This window comes from Diorhabda sublineata, chromosome 8 (assembly GCF_026230105.1).
Source record: "Diorhabda sublineata isolate icDioSubl1.1 chromosome 8, icDioSubl1.1, whole genome shotgun sequence".
Lineage (NCBI taxonomy): Eukaryota > Metazoa > Arthropoda > Insecta > Coleoptera > Chrysomelidae > Diorhabda > Diorhabda sublineata.
The window spans coordinates 5,174,895-5,197,683 of NC_079481.1; the positions used below are offsets into that span (position 1 = coordinate 5,174,895).

The 22,789-nt window shown below is 32.1% G+C and overlaps 2 protein-coding genes across 2 annotated transcripts in view; one reads left to right on the forward strand and one right to left on the reverse strand.

Annotated features, from left to right (window-relative positions):
- LOC130448378 (pyrimidodiazepine synthase-like) overlaps window positions 1-22,789 on the forward strand; it is a 445,274-nt gene that overhangs the window by 287,171 nt on the left and 135,314 nt on the right. The gene's annotated exons all lie outside the window — the stretch shown is intronic.
- LOC130448371 (scavenger receptor class B member 1-like) overlaps window positions 1-22,789 on the reverse strand; it is a 68,252-nt gene that overhangs the window by 17,239 nt on the left and 28,224 nt on the right. The window lies entirely within an intron of this gene.

Below are 22,789 nucleotides of genomic sequence, written 5' to 3' on the forward strand. Positions count from 1 at the left end.
ATGTAGGCTACTGCTAGTTACTAGCTTGAGCGGCAGCAGTCGACTTGGACCAGCTTCTATAAAAAGAGGTCTTCAATCGAAATCCCTCGAAAAACTACACAACCACCATGAGTCTAGTAAAGTCATCGTTTTTCTCTCATTTTTGGCATATTGAACAGATAAAACAAATAAATAAGATAAATAAAATTTTCTATAATTTATAAGACTTTTTCTACATCTCGTTTAACAATGCTCCCTCGAGTAAGCAATTCTTCAAACTTTAGGTTATTTGTATTGGCATTTCGTTTTGTTTGCATTTTTAAATTGAATATTTTCCTAGTTGTTGAACGTTTCATATATTTTCATCTACTGATCCGAAAACAGAATTTTTCACAGGTTCATACGTAGCTCTACCCAAATTAACCCCCTGAAGCATTTGCACAGCAAGTTTAAAATAACTAAGTTGGAGTATAAAGGCCGATTCATAAACTTGCCGTTTGCCATTGCCGTTACCGTTTGCTGTTACAAAATTAAAAACCCATTCATAGTTGCCGTTCAACATTGCCATCCACCGTTGGTGACTTTCAACATAAAATTTTCTGTCAGCCGATCGTAGCAACTTTCGTATCAATATAAAAGATCCAATCACATCCGTTTGCGTTTGTCACGTGATTTTGACGTTTGACGTTAGAGCGTGAAGTTGTGGTTATTTCTCGTTCTGTTGTCCGTTTATGGTGGTCTTGCTTGTTTTCCATTCGTTATTTCCAATAATACTGGATTAGAAACCAAAATATCACGATAATAAAAAGCAGTAAACATGTCAAAAACATTAACAAAATTTGTAGGTTAACGGCAATCACGTCAAGTATATGAATAGGGTGTTGAATTTGCTACGAACGTCAAACGGCAAACGTCACTCGCGAACGGCAACTGCAAACGGAAAGATATGTTTATGAATCGGCTTTAATAGGCAATAATATTAAATTGTGTTTTTATATTGGAATAATATGTAATTTTCTAAAATTATTAAACTAATTTGGAAAATAGTTTGTTATTGCCCACATTTTCGTTATAAAGAAATGAAATGATAAAGAATGTTTATAGAATAACTTTTATCATTTAAAATTGTTTATGTGTGAGAAACCAAACAGGTGTCAAAAATAGAATGAACGATTAAATGAAGCAACTGAGTACTGATTATTATTACAGTTATTACAAATCAATAAACAAAATATGTTTATTTTTCCATATTTATCAAAAAATAAATATCGTGGGTTAACAGCAATTATTATAATCTTATAGAAACATTATTTGAACCACAGGAAATTTCAAATATTCAATCTATTTATCAATGAAATATTACAATGTTATGAATGAATTAATTGAACGATAAACTATTTATGATTATTTTTTTTTGTAACGGAATATTGGTTAACGAACGTCATCTATTAAATGACAACCGATGTAGAACCAAAACTATTCCAAAACTAGAATCATTGATGACTCAATTTTTATTTATAATAACAGCTTCATGATGCAGTCAATAATAATTAATGTTTCCCGTTCAAAAAGAGCGAGATTGTAAAATTTCACGTAAAGCATAAAGTTGATGTAAATGCTTCACAAAAAAGTTTTTTTTTGCTTCCCAGATCATCGCAAATTTTCATATTTTCAAGTACTCTGAATACGAATGCATTTATGTAATGATTATGAACAATTAGGATTTTGTGCAATTTGTGCGCGCATAAAAACATCACGTGATCTTTACTATCAAACCTCTTATCCACATTCACGTGAATCTGGAGAAATTATTTAAAAGCATGTGTTTCGCACGCAGCAAATGTTAATATGCTGATTTATTTTGGTATATTTATAGTGTCTATATAACTTTTTTAAGGAAAGCGTCGGAAAATTTTTCGTTGGTAGTAGATAAAAATACCCGAAAGGAAGAAAAAACCGTTTTTTCGGTAAAAAAAATATAACTATACTCTTTATCAACGCTATAACCACAACAACACTCACAATTGGAAAGTAATTTGGTGAGCAGTGTGCTCACGAGTATAATAAATGATTCCAGAAAATTAAAATCAGTAATAAGGTCAAGGTCATACTCTAAATGTGTAATCTTGAAAACAACAAAAAACCTATAACAGGCCAAAATTATTCTTGTTCATTTTGATGCTGAAATTAAAGAAATTAAAGAAATTAAAGAAAACAACCGTTTTTTTGGAGTATTCAACTCAATTCACTGCCTCCGGATACTTTCTGAATCTTAACTAACGATAAGTACTCAGCTTCACTGCCTGATGGCGCCAGAAACGCTATTACTGTGGACATGGTGATGGCAACCGTTTTTTTTGAGATTTACATGGTGTTATTTACATCGACTACAATTAAAACACATAAGCTCACATCTCCGCTTCCCCATAGATAAAATTAGTCGTATCGGGCTACGAACTACTAGTCCATCCACAGTATTCTCTATATTTAAATCCGTGCGCTTTTCTTTTCTTTCCAAACTTGACTGGATCGAGTGTATGAGACAACATGGCAACTTAGTTCGTACCGTACAGCCCTCGTAAGTGTCTCGAGGTAAAAGAATGAAAAATTTAATGGTTTTTTATCACACTTTGTACATACACACAGGAAAACGAGAAAACAAAAACATTAGTTAATAGAAAACATAATAACCAAAATGTAGAATTCAACAAAAAAATAAAATATAAATAAAATTCAATGTTCAACATTTGCTTCATCGAATAGATCAACAAACCACTTATTATTCCCCTAATAATTCAAATATATTTGTTAGTTATGGAAATATTATTCAAATAACGTGTATATCGAACGTTAAATAAATGAATATCATCATAAGATAAACTTGAACATAATTAACACAATTTGTATCAAATAATTTATACCAATTAACTATAGGCAATGAATTAACTAGAAATACATAATATTCTACGTAACGAAATATGGCTCGCATGAGAGAAAACGATTATCGAATCAAGGTTTTCAGATTTATTTCATCAACCCAGTATGTCAATGCACTCGTTATTTCACAATTACGTCAACCAAAATTCGATATTAATTGCGTTAAGACCGATGAATGGTAAAGAAGCTACTGGAAGGGAATATTCTAGCCAATAATTCAATACAAAGTTGTTTCGAAAAGTTGAGTGTATATATGCAATTATACCGTGTATTCATAAAGTAACCTAAGTTGTCTAATAAAGTATTTTAGGCCGTTTACAGCTGAGTAATGGTGTATAGAATGTACCATGAATCCAAAATAACTTATTAATACATTTTCAAATTGCTACATACTACATCACTCAATAAGTCGTGTGACTGACACACAGATGGCGCTGCTATTGACAAATCCATATGACGTTTACGAAGTATCAACTGTCAAAAGACATTTCGATTGGTCTGAAAAAAGTGAGAGACGTTTAAGCGAAGCTACAATTGTTATTTTTGAAACAGTGGATTCAAAACAATCTTGTGTGTTATTCAATCATTGTTTCTCGATGGAAAAAAATACTATACAAGCTCAGTAATGGTTTAAAAAGTTTTATACGAACTTTTTTAGGCAAGGTATAAAATAAAAGAAGTATTACATACTTTCCTTATGCTTTCTTTATAATACCTAGACATTCTATAGAATGCCAAATGCTAATCCGAGTTATCTCATCAACAAATTGTCGTAGAGAAATGCACCAGGTGCCATTCTTCATGGATTTTAGTCTTCTTTATAGTTATGCATTACAAAAACTGTTCAAGGGGTCGTCTTCACATAAAAATTTACACTAAAATTTTCCCACACCCAGTTTTTCTCCTATAGATCGATTTTTTCAGACAAGTTTGGCCCTAAAAACCAAATTTAAAGTTATTCGGTCAATAAGTTTGGGAATTGCTCTCATCCAAACTTTTGAGCTTGTAATGTTACTTTAATTTGAAAATTGCAAATCGTTTCACTTGATGAAGGTGGTTTTTTGAAGTGACTCAAAAACCATTCGACCGATTGACCTGAAATTTCATATGCATATATTTGAAACTATTCTAAATTGATTTGTTTTTAAATTTTTATAGGTCATAATTTAAAATGTTTTTACTAAATTTTATGCAAAATATATATATGCAGTTTTTGAAAATTTTAACATTACATGCTGAAGTGTGTAATTCCTAAACTTTGGATGTTAGTATTGGAAAATTTCGAGATAGATAATGTGATGACGACCCCTTAAGTATTTTCTCAATACTTAACCACAAAGAAGACTTAATTACTTGAAGAATGGCAGCTAGTACAATTTGCTGATGAGATAGCTCGGATTGTGCGTTTTATTTTCTTCAATCCATATTTCTTAAAAACACAAATATAATTCTAGAAAGCAATTAGAAAGCAATTAAAAAATTTTATTCAAATTGCGTAAAGACGGATGAAACTTGGACAAAACTTAATTTATGCCTTTCTTATAAGAAAAGCAAAGTTTTCATATGAAAAACACAGAAATTAACCTATTTTTTGTAGCATAGCAGGCTTAAATGATATTTTGAATTACATTCCATCACATTTTTCACGCAAAGATATTCCATACTTTGTTTTACACATTCATATGACTTTCAACGTAGATTAAACCAGCAGCAATTAGCCAATCAACTCGCTTCGATTTTTATTAATGAAGCACCATCTGGAACCACCGTGTTGGCTTTCCTAATTCAATCGTGGTCGCACTTCGCTACAAGATAAATTTTGTAAAAGTCGTCCAAAATCAGCTATGGCGACACATACCATGAGATTAGGACTTGCTTGGGCATTAATACCACTCGCATACATTCAGTATTACATGCACATTTGACTGTCAAAAATATTCGTTCGCTTTGAATACCGCTCAAAAATGATCGTGTCGATTGGTGTAAAAAAATGCTCTAAAATCCAATCAAGGTGCTCAAAAGACGTCTTATAAGATCGTGATAGGCGACGAATCATGTATTTATGCAAATAAACTCGAAATTTAACAACAATCGATTGCAAGGGTCTTATGCCGAAAGTTGGTTGAGCCCTTTGTCCTCATGGCTTTGGCGCTCGCTCTCGTAGGAGTTGGAGGGCTAAGACGAAATAACGTTTTTTGGTAAACAGATCAATTCTGGATAGTACACCAGCATTTGATTGTCAGAAGTGTTCGAAATATAATTGGCACCCAATGATTTCTTCTTATTCCCGTTGAGCAAAAATCAATTAAGGAGTCAACGTTTTTCTACATCTGAAGAAGCAGTTGATGCGTTCAAATCACATTGAGCTTTGGAGGTACCTTAATTGAAATGGAAAAAATGCTTCCACAATAAAGCCTTATTCAATTAAAAATACTTATTTTTATTCCTTTATTTCAAAATTTAACTAGCAACCTACTTAAAAGTAATTGAAAACTACTTTATAAAAATTTTTTTTTAAAAAACCGTTTTCTCATATCTTTTTCTCTTTTGAGAGATTACATAGCAGAATTCTGCCAAATTGATTAAAAATATGCAAAGACACGTGAGATAAAGACATATTTCTTCCTCACTTATATCATTTTAAAAAAGGAAATGGCATTTATTTATAGTCAAGGTAGTAATGTCAATGACATCGAATACTGTCAAGAAATATGTTAATTAACATCAAAATTTATTCAAAGGTTGAATAGACCGTCATGTCAGTGATTTTAGGGAATTGGTTGGTTGGTGTAGCGATTATTTGTTTTGCTAAAGAATCATAGCAAATAAAAAGACGATAATCGAGACAATGAGCAAAAAAAAATAATTTTAATAAGCCTAAACAACAAACAGGATACATAATGTTGTACACAGAAATCCTCTCAATTTAATGTCGAGAAAAATTTACAAATTCATACTATTCCAAGTGCAAACTGTTTAATCCTTCATATACTAAAGTTTTCTTTCAAATTAGCAAAATCTAATGTTTTTTATTTAAATACTTATATCGCACAAGTATTTCTAATTGATAAGGGATGTAACACGTATACAATATTACATACACTGCTTTCTCTTTGTCAACTAATATTTCAGCTTTTCTGTTTTTCTCCATTTATTTTTCCTCATCTGGTTTTCTGTCCCAATACTTTTTTACGGCCAACTTGTACTCGAATGCAGAATGGTTTGAAAAAATCTAATTCTAGTATGTAAAATAGACAGGCCGAATTCAGTGGCACTCTCTGTAATTTTCCTTTTGTCCTCTAAATTATTAAAATCTTTGGATTTTTTCATTACAATGTCATTACAAAATGGGAATGCACCAAAAATTTGTTTCCGTCAATATCAACCTCAATCGCAGTTAAATTGCTTATGGAATTCTGAACTTAATTAATCTCTTCATTAGTCATGTCAGTTGTTTCTTTGGCGAAGCGTAATCGTATTGGGCGACAAAATCGGGGAGACTAAGGGTTTTTCCACAACACCTTTTCATTGTTCTTGCCGAAAACTAATCGCACAGGTAAAAAGCAGCTTTGAAAAATATTTGCGTCTGAGTCAATCTCATCATCCAATTTTTGTTTTTATTGTGCTTGCTTTACAAATCAACTTTAAAGTGTTCCGCGTCGTCGCTTTGGTTAGGTAAAAATTTGAGGTGAGAATAGATCACTGTTTCCTGATTTTCCTGACAAATTTGTCTCACAAATCAATCGGGCTGCATAGTCACGACCAAGTCATTACTTTCAATGATGGCTGGCCAGAGCGCACTACATTTCTCTCCAATATTTTTGGATCCTTTTATCTCCAATTTTTATCAGGTCTCAAGTCGCTCTTTATCCAAAACATCCCCGAACCATCATCGAGCCTGCACCAGAGTCGGTATTAGATTAAGAATCTTTTCTTCCTTTGACCTGCTCTCAAATATTCTTCTTTTAGACTTGAAAATCTCAATCTTTCACTAATTACTCCATAAAACTATCTCTCTCACTCTTCGTGCGTCCATTTTCCATGCATTTAGCACTTTGCTACCATTCCAAAAAGGCCAGCTTCTCTCAATCTCTTCATCACTGAAGAAGTACTAAAAGAGAGATCTCTATATTCATTGAACTGAACTCCTATCTTCGGGCACGTTTTTCTTCAGCGGTTGTGGTTTTTCGAGGCCTCCCTGTACACCAAAGCTCGTTGTATACACGTTAGGGTATTTTAAATTCGGTGAACATAACCATTCGTATGAGAACTAAACAAAAAGATGTCTTTTTGAAAAAGAATAAATCACAGCACGTTTTTGATTCTCGCGGGATTAGTAAGGACTAAACTACAATCACAATGCTTTATAAGACACCGTTTTAACCTTCGCAATCTGAAAGAGAAATTTGTTGGAAATATATTATTTTGAAATTTAATGAATGCATTATAGGGTGGTTAAAAACTTTTGACTGATACTGTAGATAATAACAGTTACTTATTTCATTGCAATAATTAGAATTCAAAGTGATACGATACTTTTTTTGGCGGAGTGTATTATTTTCCGGAAAAATTAGATCGAGAACGAAATATTGAATATTTCACGTGAATCGTCGGAAAATATTATCGAGCACACACAAGATTTCTCAACGTATTTATCAAGTCTGTTATGCACTTCTAACTCGCCTTGACCAATATAATTCAAAATTTCCTTGACAACTGGCCGCCATCAATCTTCAGTATACGTAAACTAGAGAAGGTATCGCTAGTTTTCGATTGAATTCTAAAATGCAAAAATTCTGTACAATCAATTATTTGTTTCATTATGAAGGATCTATTGATGTCAAGTAATAATAAACGTTAACGAGCAATACCTTGTCTACCCTGAATACTGTAAATAGACAGGTGTTAAAACTAAATAGAATATTATACGAACACGAGGCTTGATTAATTAATTTTTTTATGTATAGATACATAAAATGACAATTATAGGTGAATTTATCATTTTGTTTACAAATCACCTATTTACTTTTATGTTATATGATCATACAGTTTCTTATTGCCAAATAAATTATGTATTGGAGCATTGAACCGAGTTAAACTTGGTTGAGGCGTATCAATCTCACAGTCAAGTTTTAGCTGGTTTAAATAAGAATTTTCTAATGCTTCCGAATGCATTTGGTGCTTTTAGAACAAGGAAATTTGTATTTATGTATTTATTCTCAAAATAGAGCTGAAAATATACATCGAAATTTTGGTGAAATTGTTTGAATTAACAGTATATAGGGAGTATCGAAAAAGTTGGTGATAGTGAACTTGAACTGTCTAACATACTAGGTTCTTGGACAAAAACTATTAACGATATATTATTTAAAGAGTAAATGATGATGGATATCATTCATGGGGATGATTGGCGTGATTTATCATTGTTTGACGAACCTCTTTCACATTCACCTTCTACGTAATGGATTTATGTTGAAAACACCTCTTTTTCAGTTTCTGAAGAGGATAATTTAGCTACCGAAACGCACTTCAAACATGTAATTGTGAATGTTGGTGTGGTGTCAGCGTACACAGTGTATTTAGATAAATTCCTTGTTAATTTGTTATTGATTATCTGTTAAGTCATTGTTGATTTGTTGTTGATTCATTATAGAATGGTTAAGTTAGGTATAAGTTTGTTCTTAAATCGTTATAGATTAGTGTTTGATTCTTTATTCATCCGTTGTAAATACGCTACTAGTTCGTTGTTAATTCGATGTTAGTTCTTTGTCAATTCGTTGTTGATTCTTTGTTGATTTGTTGTTATTTATTCATTTGTTAGTTCGTTGTTAATTCGTAATGCGTTATTAATCCATTCTTGAATGGTTATTTAAGTATTGGTTTGTTGTTCGATCGTTCTAGATTAGTTTTTGAATCGCTGTTGATTCGTTATCTATTTTATGTTGCTTTGTTGTTGATTCTTTATTCTTCATTGTAAATTTGTTGTGATTTCGTTGTTAATTCATTGTTAATTCGTTATTACTTTGTTGTTAATTCTTTATTGATTCTTTGTTAATTTATTGTTGATTTGTTGTTGATTCATTATTGATTAGTTATGTTAAGTATTGATATGTTGTTGATTCGTTACTTCGATGATTCTTTGTTGATTTGTTGTTGATTCTCTATTTATTCTCTGTTAATTCATTGTTGATTTGTTGTTGATTCATTATTGATTGGTTATGTTAAGTATTGATATGTTGTTGATTCGTTACTTCGATGATTTGTTGTTGATTCTTTATTCTTCGTTCTAAATTTGTTGTGATTTCGTTGTTAGTTCTTTGTTAATTCATTGTTAATTCGTTATTACTTTGTTGTTAATTCTTTATTGATTCTTTATTAATTTATTGTTGATTCATTGTTTATTTGTTGTTGATTCATTATTGATTGGTTATGTTAAGTATTGATATGTTGTTGATTCGTTACTTCGATGATTCTTTGTTGATTTGTTGTTGATTCTCTATTTATTCTCTGTTAATTCATTGTTGATTTGTTGTTGATTCATTATTGATTGGTTATGTTAAGTATTGATGTTGTTGATTCGTTACTTCGATGATTTGTTGTTGATTCTTTATTCTTCGTTCTAAATTTGTTGTGATTTCGTTGTTAGTTCTTTGTTAATTCATTGTTAATTCGTTATTACTTTGTTGTTAATTCTTTATTGATTCTTTATTAATTTATTGTTGATTCATTGTTTATTTGTTGTTGATTCATTATTGATTGGTTATGTTAAGTATTGATATGTTGTTGATTCGTTACTTCGATGATTCTTTGTTGATTTGTTGTTGATTCTTTATTCATTCTCTGTTAATTCATTGTTGATTTGTTGTTGATTCATTATTGATTGGTTATCTTAAGTATTGATATGTTGTTGATTCGTTGCTTCGATGATTCTTTGTTGATTGATTCTTTATTCTTCGTTGTAAATTCGTTGTGAGTTCGTTGTTAGTTCTTTGTTATTTAATTGTTAATTCGTTATTACTTTATTGTTAATTCATTGTTGAATTATTGTTGATTCATTATTAATTGGTTATGTTAAATATTGGTTTCTTGTGGCATCGTTATAGATAAGTTTTTGATTCGTGTTCTATTTCTTATTGATTCGTTGTAAATTCGTTGTTTGTTCGTTGTTATTTCTTTGTTATTTAATTGTTACTTCGTTATTACTTTATTGTTAATTCATTGTTGTTCCATTATTGATTATTTATGTTAAGTATTGGTTTGTTGTTAAATCTCCGCTGATTTGTTGTTAATTTGTTATTGATTGTGAATTGGTTTGTTGTTGGTTCATTATTCATTTGTTCTTCGTCGATGTTGATTCGATATTGATTTTTCGTTGACCTGTTATTGATTCGTTGCTAATTTTATGTCGATTCGGCGTTCGTTCATTATTAACTCGTTATTGTCAGTTCGTACTTAATTCGTTGCTGATTCGTGGTTGACTCGTGGAATCATTAATGATTCATTGATTCGTAGATTCATATTTCAACGGATTAATTGATATATTCATTAAGTATCATGTCGATTGAAAGATTTATTTCTATTACTTGAGAGAAAGATTCAGTTTTAATGTAAGATTGCAACATGTCGGAAGGACAATGCTTCTTTTTTTAGTATAAAAACATCAACAGTAGGTACCCAAAGAAGGTCGAGGTTTATAGTCAATATTTTTTCATCCATACGAGTTATTATCATAGTTAACATCTATTCCAAGAAACGGGTTATTTGCCTTTCAAGTTTTTATTGCACAAGTGTATAAAATATAAATATTAGCTCATTTATGCGCCTTTGACGGCATTGACAAGTATCAATGGGAATCACGCCATTAAAAAAAGTTATTTTTATCAAATATTATGACTTTTAATTTATAAATAATGAGAATATGACTAATTTTTATGCATAAAAATACTCCTTAATGATACTAATATGATTGCATGACAATTTGTACAAGGAAAAATCTTTGGTGTTAAAATTGTGATGAGCCTTTCCTTTGGAAATATCACCCAAACATGTTATTAAATATTATTTGATTCTAATTTTTTTATCATTGATATTTTCCGCCTTTAGACCTTTCACTATAAAAAAATAACTCTTCAGGCATGTCTCTTCATTACCATACTGCTCAAATGTCTTAACTATATTCCATTATAATATGAATGACACAAATCATCTCATCGAGAAGAAGATTTTATTTTTATGTAGTATCTATATAATACTTTAAAAGGAAAGAAAGTACATAATTACTTTCAGCTTTCAATGATACTAATTGCAAAAAATATACGATATGAAGTTTTTGATACCAAGAATAATTAGGTAGTCCACTAATCACATTAATAATTGGCAAAAGTGCTATCAGCATCCGCTCCACTACTCCACAATGAACATTTTTCTAGGCCTTGGCTGAACCACATCTTTGATGACTTAGTAAGAGATCTAAACGTATTCTAAATTTTGACAGAAATGTTATATTCATAGCCAAAATAGTGGAATTCCCTCAAGAATGATTATGATGAAAAAAGAGCCAAGAACTTATTGAACTTTACTGGGAAAAGTTTCTTGAGCTGAAAGGAGTTTTTGTGTTTTGGATGGCATATGAAGAAATCGGTTAAGAAACTGAATCATGTAATGGAAATATAACTAAGGGGATGGATTAGAACAATGTTTTATTAGAAAATTCTGTTCGTTTCAATTTAAAACTGATCCGATTCTTACCTCAAGTATCTACCGAAGTTACCCAAAATTTATCCCAAATAAAGGGAAAATGAAAATAAAACTACTTCAGTTAAACGGATAAGTGACTCCTAAAAGGTTAACAACACTATTCCAGTTAATTAAATAGTATTTTTTTACACGGAAAACATTGAGAAAAACAAGAAAAATTTATGAAAATATTATCATAAAAGTACCATGGAGTAAATTGTGAGTATTTATTTGTTTGTATGAGCAGAGATTGAAGTAAAGTTACTACATCAGATATAGATGACAAAATCCTAATGGAAACTTTTTAAGAGCCGAAAATTTTTGATTTTTGATAAAAAATTTCCTTAAAATTATACCCACACACTTCGGAATTCATATTTGTTCACCCATTATACAAGTATTTATATTATGAATATAATAAGAATGTGCTAAACGTGACTTTTAATTTCAATGAAATACCAATGCCGTAAGAGTCGATGAATGTACTATTGTGTACAAACAATAATCAGTATTTTCACTAATCTCGATAAAATAATACTCGACAATATAAACACATGAAATATGTGGAATAGTCTTCAGTGAATCAGCAAGATACATAAGGTCTATGAAATAAATATTGTTCGTAGTAGAGAGCGTTTGGAGTCTCCTCTTTCATTTGAGTTGGCCCATCGTCTTCCAAAAACAGTTCTATATTCAATTTTCCACATTTCCAGAAAAATCTAACTTATACGATTATAAAGCAGAAACTAAATAGTCCAAAATAACTAAAATTGTAGTGGGAATCTCTAAGCGCTAGTGCAAATATATTTGACATATTTGGGTTAAGGTCATAAGATCTTCAGACAACTTTTGTATGAATAAGTATTTAAACCTCTATAAAGGACAATACAACTCTCATTTTTCTTCATTTTCTTATACAATATTGCTATCCTAGTTAACTGATAAACCTTACACATTTTTGAAAAGCAGGACGCTGCGTTAGAATTATTGTATATGTTATATAATTAGATTTCTGTTAAAAATTTCATTAATAACAATCACCTTGGTCTATTGATTTGCTTTCAATAGCTGCTTTTTTTTAAAGATATGTTTCCTAAAGCCTTCCAATCAACCATTCTTCTTCTTCTCATGCCGTCTTCTCATTGAAAGTTGGCCACCACGTTTTTAAATGCGTCTCTGTTCCTCTAAACACGAAACAATTTTCCGACGCTGAGATTTGTCCATTCTCTCATGTTAAGGAGCCAGGATTTCTTCTTCCTGCTGATGCCTTTCTTTTCCTCTACTCTGCCCTGCATTATGTTCTGTAGCAGTAGGTATTTGTCGTTGCGGAAGAGTGTCCTATGTAAGATGTTCTTTTTTTCAACTTGTTCGCATCTATGGGAATATTTTCATCTAGAAACACTCTTCGACTTGAGGTCACAATTTTATTAATTTTTAGTTTTTTATGATTCCTTAAACATAGACAAACATGCAGTATGACTAAATAGGCCAGTAAAAAGGGCTAGAACTTCAATTTAAGTTGCTCCTGCGATATTTTTTTTAATTGTAGATCATAACGTGCATATGACCTATGAAGAACCTCATCACCCCCTAAGGGGGTGTGATCCCCCCAAAATACACGTCAAATTTGTTTTTTGAGGTAATTTCAGAACATATGAGATTGTCTTATCAAAAAAAAACTGTAGATTAAGAAAGGGCACAAAATTTTACAAACAAAAGGTTGTTACAACAATTTCGCCAAATTGCACCTTATTCCTGAAAAAAATTGTTGAAGGTAAGCGTTTCCGCGCGGCAAGCTACATTTTTTCAACCAGCGTGGGGAATAAAAATTCATAACTCCCGACGAAAATATCCGATTTAGACGAATCTTACGTCATTTTGAAGATAAATTTTTCAGCTTTCTATTGATATATTATCATCTCTCATAAGCAAAGTGAGCAGCAGAAAAATTGCAGCTTAAACTCTCATTACACTACTATTTCTAACTGCGTAAAATAATGCTCGAGATTACTGAAATCTTGTCTCTATCTTTGTAGCGAATAAAAATAAGAGTTGAAGAGTACTTAATTGTTTAATTCCATAGCATTTAGTTGGTACCAGTAATACTGGTTTCAAATACAATTATTATTTTCGAAAGTTCGCTTTTTTTGGGTTACAAAATCTTGACAGAGTTGATAACTTCAAATGTTGATATCTCAGGAATAAACGCACGTATTAACATGAATCAAAGTGGAATCTGGAGGGGAATATCTACTCTTTTTGAGAGGTTCCATAAAAATGCGCTTCCTTGCAGGGATTTTGAATAAAACTCAGTCAATCTTGTAGTAGCTGAAAACATAACTCTGTCGACGTTTACACGCATTGCATCATATCCGGAGGAATATAAAATCACTCCTTGGAGGAATAACGGCATTCAAGAACGGGGAATTCAATACACTCAAAAGAACTATTCAGAAATATACCTGGAAGGAACGCATTCAAATTCTTCTACCTGTATATTGTCGTCCGGGGACCTAGTCCGAGCGGTATTAGTCCCAGACTGTGAAAACGATGACGCAGATAGTGATGATGATTAAATAAATATATTGTTCTACCCATTTCTTGATGGTGATTTCTCGAGAATTCATTTCTTTGTACCCTTCCTCAATATTCATGAAAAAAAAACACTTATCCGTATCCGGCCGGTCTCTACGTTTGATTTATACAAGTTTATCTGAATTTATTTATGAAAACGATTCGCGTAACTGGACTTTCAAAACTTAATAACGACATTTCTCGAATTTTCTTTCGTATTTATATCTGAAAGCAGTGATTTCATATATTTTTTCACACGTTTCTGGGATAACATGAGGGTTCCGTGGCCCGGGGAGGGGAGAATCAAGGCTAATAGATTTTACTTACTATTTTTAACAGTTTTGATTATTTTCATTACGCGATAATCTCAGATATCTCCAGAAAACACTCCCAAGAAAGACATTTTATCGATTTGGGGAGGGAGGATGTGTCACACCAAGGAGTTGACATCGTTGTAAGGATTTTTTTTCTAAATTTTCACGTTCGTTTTATTCATATTTATAGCCCAAAAACTGATAAATTGCAAGTTTTTTAGAGAATACCCCATAAAAATACGTTTTTTTCCATTCTAGGGGGGGTAGCACCCCGCTAAGAGGGTGATAAGATTGTTGGTAATGATTCAGCACAATTTGACGACCACAAAGCAAAAAAAGGAGCAATTTAAGTTGAACTTCTGGGGGAAAAATTGCTCTATTTACTGGCCTAAAATAGGGATTCCCAGACACATATTTTATTGTGCTAAAAGTCAAACAAACAAAATATTTTTGGAATCAACAAAAGCAGAACTGTATTGTCAATATTTATGAACAACAGTGTCCTACATTCCTTTATATTATAAGACAATTTGCATCAATTTGTTTGGCTATCGTATAAAATCAAATAACAAAATCAAATTTGAAATTTAATTGTTGACATCTAATTCAAACGAATTATAACAATATTTACTTTTGTGAATAATATATTTGTTTGTGTACAAAATAAATGAGTTAGATTATTTATAAGACTCTTCATAATATTCGATAATTTTGTGAATTTCGTAAACAGTTTGTGTTTCTAGAAGATATCGCGAGGAAATGCTATTTCCATTGACATTCATTGCAGTTTTGTTATCTATCATTTCAAGTCAATAACTGAGATCTTATTCACCAAACAACATTGCAAACTATTAAACATTGTTTGACAAACATAGTACATTTCCAAAAAATTTGACAAATACGTTTGTCGCCCAATAAATTAAGATTTGATTTGTCAGTCGTGAGAGTCGTGACCTATTCCCTTCACTTACTTGCCCCTGCACTTCATCCATCACTATAACCCTGTCTATAATGGCATCTCGTCTTCTAGCTACGTGTCCAAACACTTTCTTCATGTATAAAGATAATAGTGTGGTAGTCACACTTTAACTTTCCGATATCGATTGAGTAAATTTTTTGAAAGCCCAGGAAATGCTAACCAATCTCCTGTAGCACCATATTTCGAAGAAATCAATATATTTGCAAGTAACCACGATTCTAGACCGTATTAGAAGATTGGCAGCCCAATTTTCGACCAGATTCATTAAAGTATTTTTGGTTATATTTGAGCTTTTCTATATTTTATTGAGAATTGTACTATGAGCCAAATCTATTCTTCTTTCAACTTTTTCTCTTATTATTGACTCTCTATAACGCTGTTTTCTCATCCATATCATCAAGCAAATGAGTCCAGCAAGATTGCCACTTGCTGAGGTTGAAAGACAGCCGATTTCAAAAGCTGACCACCTCTGTGGCTAAAAATTCACATATAAGTATCGATAGACCTTTTACGTTATCTGCAGTATCAACGCCTGCTTATTCTAGTTAGTCTAATACGAACTAAATATGTATAATACCAAGTACTCCACAAAAATCAATATTTTCTTTAACAGTGCCCTGTAAATAATGCCCTTTCCATATAAAATGAAATGGAAAAGAAAATTAAAGTAAATAAACTAGCAGAGGAAGATGATCTACGGTTAACAAAAAAAGAGGGACCAAAAAGAAAAAACTATCGAAGATTAACTCGTCAAATGAGAGTTGCGATAATGAGTTGATAATGTCCAATGATTGTATTTTGAAGGTGTCGTTATTTGTGGTAAAATGAAACGATTTTAGAATAGTATGCATCCAGATTCATATTCTAAATTCTCATTAAAATGCTCGAGGATGTCATAACGTCTGCAATAACAACAATAACAACAGTTCATAAAAGGAGCGAAAGTCACAATTCAGTTAATAAGCGTGTTGAATATTGATAGTAGTGGTATTTGGTGGGATAATGCATGAATAAAATAACACAATAACACTCTAAAACAGTTTTATTATTGTTATAATTCATTAACTTATTACTGTTTGATGTAAGATAGTTTGAATATAAACTTCTAAGTACCGCAAGTCCAAATGAAATCCTCACACTTCAGATAAGGCGTTACTCGTATAGGAGGAGATAGTTTGGAAAGTCTCAAAATGGCAATAAAATTCAAAAACTTGTAATTTTGGTAACGTTACATAATAATCAAATCTCAGGATATCTACCCCATTTTTCCCACAATAACTCAATTGTATTGAGATCGGGCGACTATGATGGCAAATAATCTCGTAAATTTTCTGCCGATTAGGCTCGTCATTTAATACTTGATAAGCCTTTTTCCCAACAATCCCTTCAATGTGTACCAGGTCTCCAATCGCCTTTCCATTCAAACATCCCCGAACCATCATCGAGCCTCCGCCGTGTTTCACATTCGGGATAATATATAGATCCAAAATCCGTTCTTCCTTTGAGCTGCGGCTGAATGTTCTTCTTTTAGACATAAAAACCGCAAAATTCGACTTATCACTCCACAAAACTCTCTCCCTCTCTTCGTGTTTCTAATTTTCATGATTTTTAGCCCAGTGTAACATCATAACTTTATTTTGACGTTTTAAAAGAGGTTTTTGGCCTTCCAAAAATGCCAGCTTCTTCCAATCTCCTTTTCACTGTAAAAGTACTCAAAAGCAGATTCCTAGATTCATTTATTTGAGCTGCTACCTCTGAACTCGTGAGTCATCGATCAGCTCCTGGTGTGAATGCATTTTTTTAACGTTGCAGTCCTAATTATGAAGACTCACTATTACTGCACGAGGTCCAGACGATAATTCTTTGGTGTTACACATTTTAGAACTTATAAGTCTGACTTTTCGAGAACCGATACGAGGTTCACAAAAAGGTTTCAAAAAATATAAATCACAGCACATTCTACAGATGATATGAGCATTCAGAAAAGGTTATTCAGAAATCGTTTTATTTTATAGGGTGAATACAATGTTGAGATTAATGGCTCTTTCACAATAATATTCAAAGAATATATGCAGAAATTGTTAGTAACTATGATGATTAAACGTTTCTTTTATAAAGGTCCGATAAGGACCAGGACCATCAAACATTCACAAACTTTTTGCAATACTGCTATCTTGCTTTTCGGAACACCATTTGTGTAAAATACTTTTGTCTTCAAAAACTTCCCAAAATTTCAGTTTTCTATTATCAGCTCCCTCAATTGCAATCATAATACATCACTCAATAAATCGTGTGACTGACACACAGATGGCGCTGCTATTGTCGAATCCATATAACGTTAATCAAGTACCAACTTTCAAAAGACTAAAATGTGTAAAATTTCGTGAGATTTCGATTAGTCAGACAAAAGTAACAGCGATTTAAGTGACGCTACTTTTGTTATTTTCAAAACAATTTTCATTATCAAGAACCATTTGTTTTTGTTTTGCTAAATTTATACATGGTCGTGGAAACACCGATGATGATGATGATGGACGTTCTGATCGTCCAGAGAGAGACAATCAATAGCGAATACTACATGGAGTTATTGGATCGTTTGAATGCAAAAATCAAGGAAAAATGACCCTCATATGTCGGAGAAAAAACAACTGTTTCACTGAGACAATGCATCGATTCACAAGTCGATGGCAACAATAGTTAAATTGAACGAATATCTTCCTCATCCATCATATAGTCCAATTCTGGCCCCGCAGTGGTTATTCGCTGATCTCAATAAAATACTCGCTGGTAAGAAATGAGTCTCAAATAAGGAAGCAATTGATTAAATTGAAACCTATTTTAAAGTCAAAGACAAATCGTTCTACAAGCTTGGCTTAGAAATTAGAGAAGGGTTGGAATGGATTGTATTGGTCTTCGAGGAGATTACGTTGATAAATAAAATCGTTTTTTTGTAAAAAAATGTGTGTTTTTCTTAGTTATTAACACAACTTATCGAGTGATGTGTTAGCTGCAATGCCAAATTAAAACTTTGTACGGATAAATGTTTGCTCTATAAATTCTCTGTGTAATCACGCTTAGATTTCTGAGTGACATTTTGGGACAACATACAAACAGCAAGCTCCATCTTTCACCATAAAGTACAATGCACGAAATGATTTTACAAACAAGACCAGCAGCTTTGTATGAATTAGAATCATGGATGATGACCAAAAATGATGATGATGAAAGTAAACTGGAAATATGATGAAAAATCCTCATGAAAATATATGGCTGTCAAAATGGCAGAAAGTATCTGCAGAAGATGTACAAACAGAGAATTAATGATAATAGTTCGAGCACAAGATGGTTAGGTTGCCAGATCGCCACGACAGAGAATTGTGAAACTGATTTTGGAAAGTAAAAAAGCTGCTACAAGAAGTCAAGCAGGATATAGATGAGGTAGGAAGGATTCAAATGTAGCTAATGAGGATAGTTCCAACACAAAGAGCAAGATGGTTACAACACATTGTCAGATTGTCGCAGAAGAGAATTGTAGGAATAGTGTTGGAAAGAGAAAAAAATGCTACAAGAAGTCATGCGGGATATTGTTGAGATAGGAAGGATGGAATCGGACTAATGATGATAATTCGAACAGAGTAAGATGGTTAGAAAACATTGTCAGATTGCCACTACAGAGAATTGTGAGAATGATCCTGGAGGGAGAAAAAATTGCTACAAAAGTTAAGCGGAATATAGATGATGTATGAAGGATTGAATTGAGTGGAGAACCTAAGGACCAAAGGAAGCTCTATTAAATTAATATCCATTATAATCAATTTCAGCTTTTCTCAATAGCTTTTCTTTTCACTAATTTCAGCTAATTATCAGAAAGCAATATTTTCTATTCGATAATTTCAACATCTATGTACCTACATGCTGAAAATATATTCTATTGTAACAAATTTTAAACATTCAAATCGAATAGATTCAAATTTATGACATAAAAAATATCGTCCCCTATGTATTATTATCGAAATAATTCGGAAAAATTAATAATAAAATTGATAAATTACCTTCAGATTTCGCTGGATTTGAACACCGTTTTAATCTATCCATATTTCGAATTTTCACAACCACAACTGACGATCACACTAATATAAATAAAATTTAAAATTTGCTAGATTTAACAGTTTCTTCTCCTTCCAGATTAAGACTGTATATATTGAAATTGATAAAAGTTTATTGTTAGTTTTATCGTTCAAAAGACAAAAACAACTGTTTTAATAATTTATTTTGACCATTTTCATTTTATTTCATCACACATACTGCCGAAACTCGCATCATCTATCTCTTGAGGTAATAATACGAGGGACAATATGTAATAATTTGATGTATAGTTTACGAGTGTCGTCTGAAAAGTTTCAAACCTCACATAGAAGCAATATATTTTTTTCCATACTAATTCTGAGTTTTTAACAGTCTTCTTTCAAGTCTATACACTCAGCTCTGATATCATAAGTGAAATATTTTCGGTAGAAACTATATAAGTTACAAAAAAATTCATATAATATTCATCAACAGATTTTGTAATAATTGAATAAGTTTGCTCTAACTATCGACTGTTAAAATAGGGCGACAAGACGTCCCGTTTCCACGGGATAATCCCGGTTTAGCGTGTCATGTTCCAGCGTCCACAAGATTTCCATCCAGCTCTAAAAGTTTGATATGAAAACTCTCATCGACCCATTTTATATAGCTAAAATCATTTGGTGGTGCAATAAGAATAATTTCTCAACGAAAAGAGAGTGTGATGCTTGGAATAGGTTACATAATGTACATAGTACATGCCTCTATTCACAGATTCCAGTTACTTTTCCATTTTCTTAGGCACATTGCCTTCAATAAACAAATATTTAATGACACCTTGATACTCAATTTTTCCCATTATTATAAAAATCTTAAGAACGAATCACTCATTACATTGCCGAACAAAATGGCTGAAGTTCCAGTGAAAAATTGTGCACAATTACACACTAGCGGTCAAAAGTTTTGCCAACCCCATAATCCATTCTAGACAAAAGTAGATGTACCATTGCAGCCGAATTGGAAATACCTCAATGTACTGTGGACTACAACGTAAAAAAGATGCATCCACCAGGAGCTTTGACGCTAGAAAATGTTCAGTACGGCCTCGATTAAACACATCTGCTGAATATAAACGCGATCGACGTCTTACGGATCAAGTAGATAGCAGATCAGATCAATGAATCTTTGGATCTGACTTTGAATACCTCTGAAAAAGCCTTTTTTAAGACGTCATAATGAAATTAATATATTACAGTAAGCTAAAAAACATGAAAATTGGACTCATGAAAAGTGGAAAAGAGTTGTACGGAGTGATGATTCAACGTTTGAGGCTTTTGCGGAGGTCAAAGAAAGAACGCTTGTTAGATCCATCTGCAATCCTAACTGTTTAACATGACCGAGGCTCGTTAATGGTTTGAGGATGAATAACTGGAGACCTAGTGAAAATTGGAGAGATTATGGAAAACAAACGCTATAAAAAATATCAAAGGAGAATGTAGTACATTCTGGTCAGCGCTTAATTAGCAGAAAATTCATCTTCCAGTAATACAACGATCATAAGAATTCCTTTAAACTATACAAAGAGTATTTGAAGGAATCGGAAAGAGGGAATGTACTAAAAGTAATGACTTGACCGTCATAGTCGCATTAACATCATAAACATGACGAAATGTATCGATATAAACAGAATAGCTGTTAATATGCACTTTTTGGATATTATTATATAACACATCGCTCAATAAGTCGTGTGACTAACTAAGACAAACACATATTTGCCAAAGATCGACTTTATTCATCAATTTAATCTCCTTCAAGAGCAATACATCATTCCAACCTTCTCTATCTTCTAGATGCCATGCTTGTAGAAGAATTTGATTTTGACTTTGAAATAGGCTTCAATTTCATCAATTGATTCTTCATTTGAGCTTCGTTCGTTACCATTTATATCAACGAATAGCCAGTAGCCACTTGGGGCTAGAGCTGGGCTATACGATGGATAGGGAAGCAATTCGTTCAAATTAATTATCGTTGCTATCGACTTATGAATAGGTGCAATGATTCGGTGAATCACTGGTTTATTTTTCGACATATGAGGCCGTTTTTGATTGATTATTGCATTCAGGATATCCAACAACTCTATGTTGTATTCGCTATTGATTGTCTCTACCGTTTGGAGGTAGTTGATGAACAATATTCCATGCGCATCCCATAATACTGAAGCCATAACCGTCCCAGCTGGCTGTTGTGCCTTTGGAGGCTTCTGACGTGGTCCACCAACTGCAATCCACTCATATTATGATCGTTTTGATTCTGGAGGGAAGTGATGGATCCATGTTACATCCAATACTACCTATCGACGCAATAAATCTGATTTATTACGTGTAAACATGACTTATCACCTCTCTGAAACATCAACACGTTGTTGTTTTCGATTGCTTGTCAGTAAACGCGACATTCACTTTAAAAAAAGCTTTCTCATGGTCAAATATTCATGTACAATTGTAAACACGCTACCTCCTGATATCTTTACGACCTCAGCTATCTCGCGCAATTCCAATTTACGATTAGATATAACCAATTTGTGGACTTTTTTGGTGTTTTCTGGAGTAACCACCTCAATTGGACAACCAGAACGTTCATCATCATCGGTGTCTATAGGTCCACGTTCAAATTCAGACAGGATAAGACTTTTGAAGCCATTGCTGAGCTTGTATAGTATTTTTTCATCAAGAAGCAATAATAAATTCAACACGAAATTATTTTGAATCCTCTGTTTTGAAAATAACAAAAGTAGCTTCACTTGAATGGCTGAAATATTTTCACTCATAGATATGTTATATGGATTTAATTCTGGTAGCGCCATCTGTGTGTTAGTCACACGACTTATTGAGTGATATATTCATATTTTCTAGTGAATAAAAAATGAAGTAAACAAAATTTGTGAATGGTAAAATCATAATTAATAAATATCAAATAATATAAATTTTTTATCAACGAAACATAATTTTTTTATTGAAATGATTATTTGTATTGTTTTGTTATCGTATAAAAACACATTAACTAATAAGTGAAGCCTTAAAATATTCAAAAGTTAACTTTGTTATGTAAATGAATCGATTATATCATTATTTTTTATTTAGATTCGTCAAATCTATCGAGACAATTTGTTGCGTAATTATTTGCATAAAGTATGTTTCTAATAAAT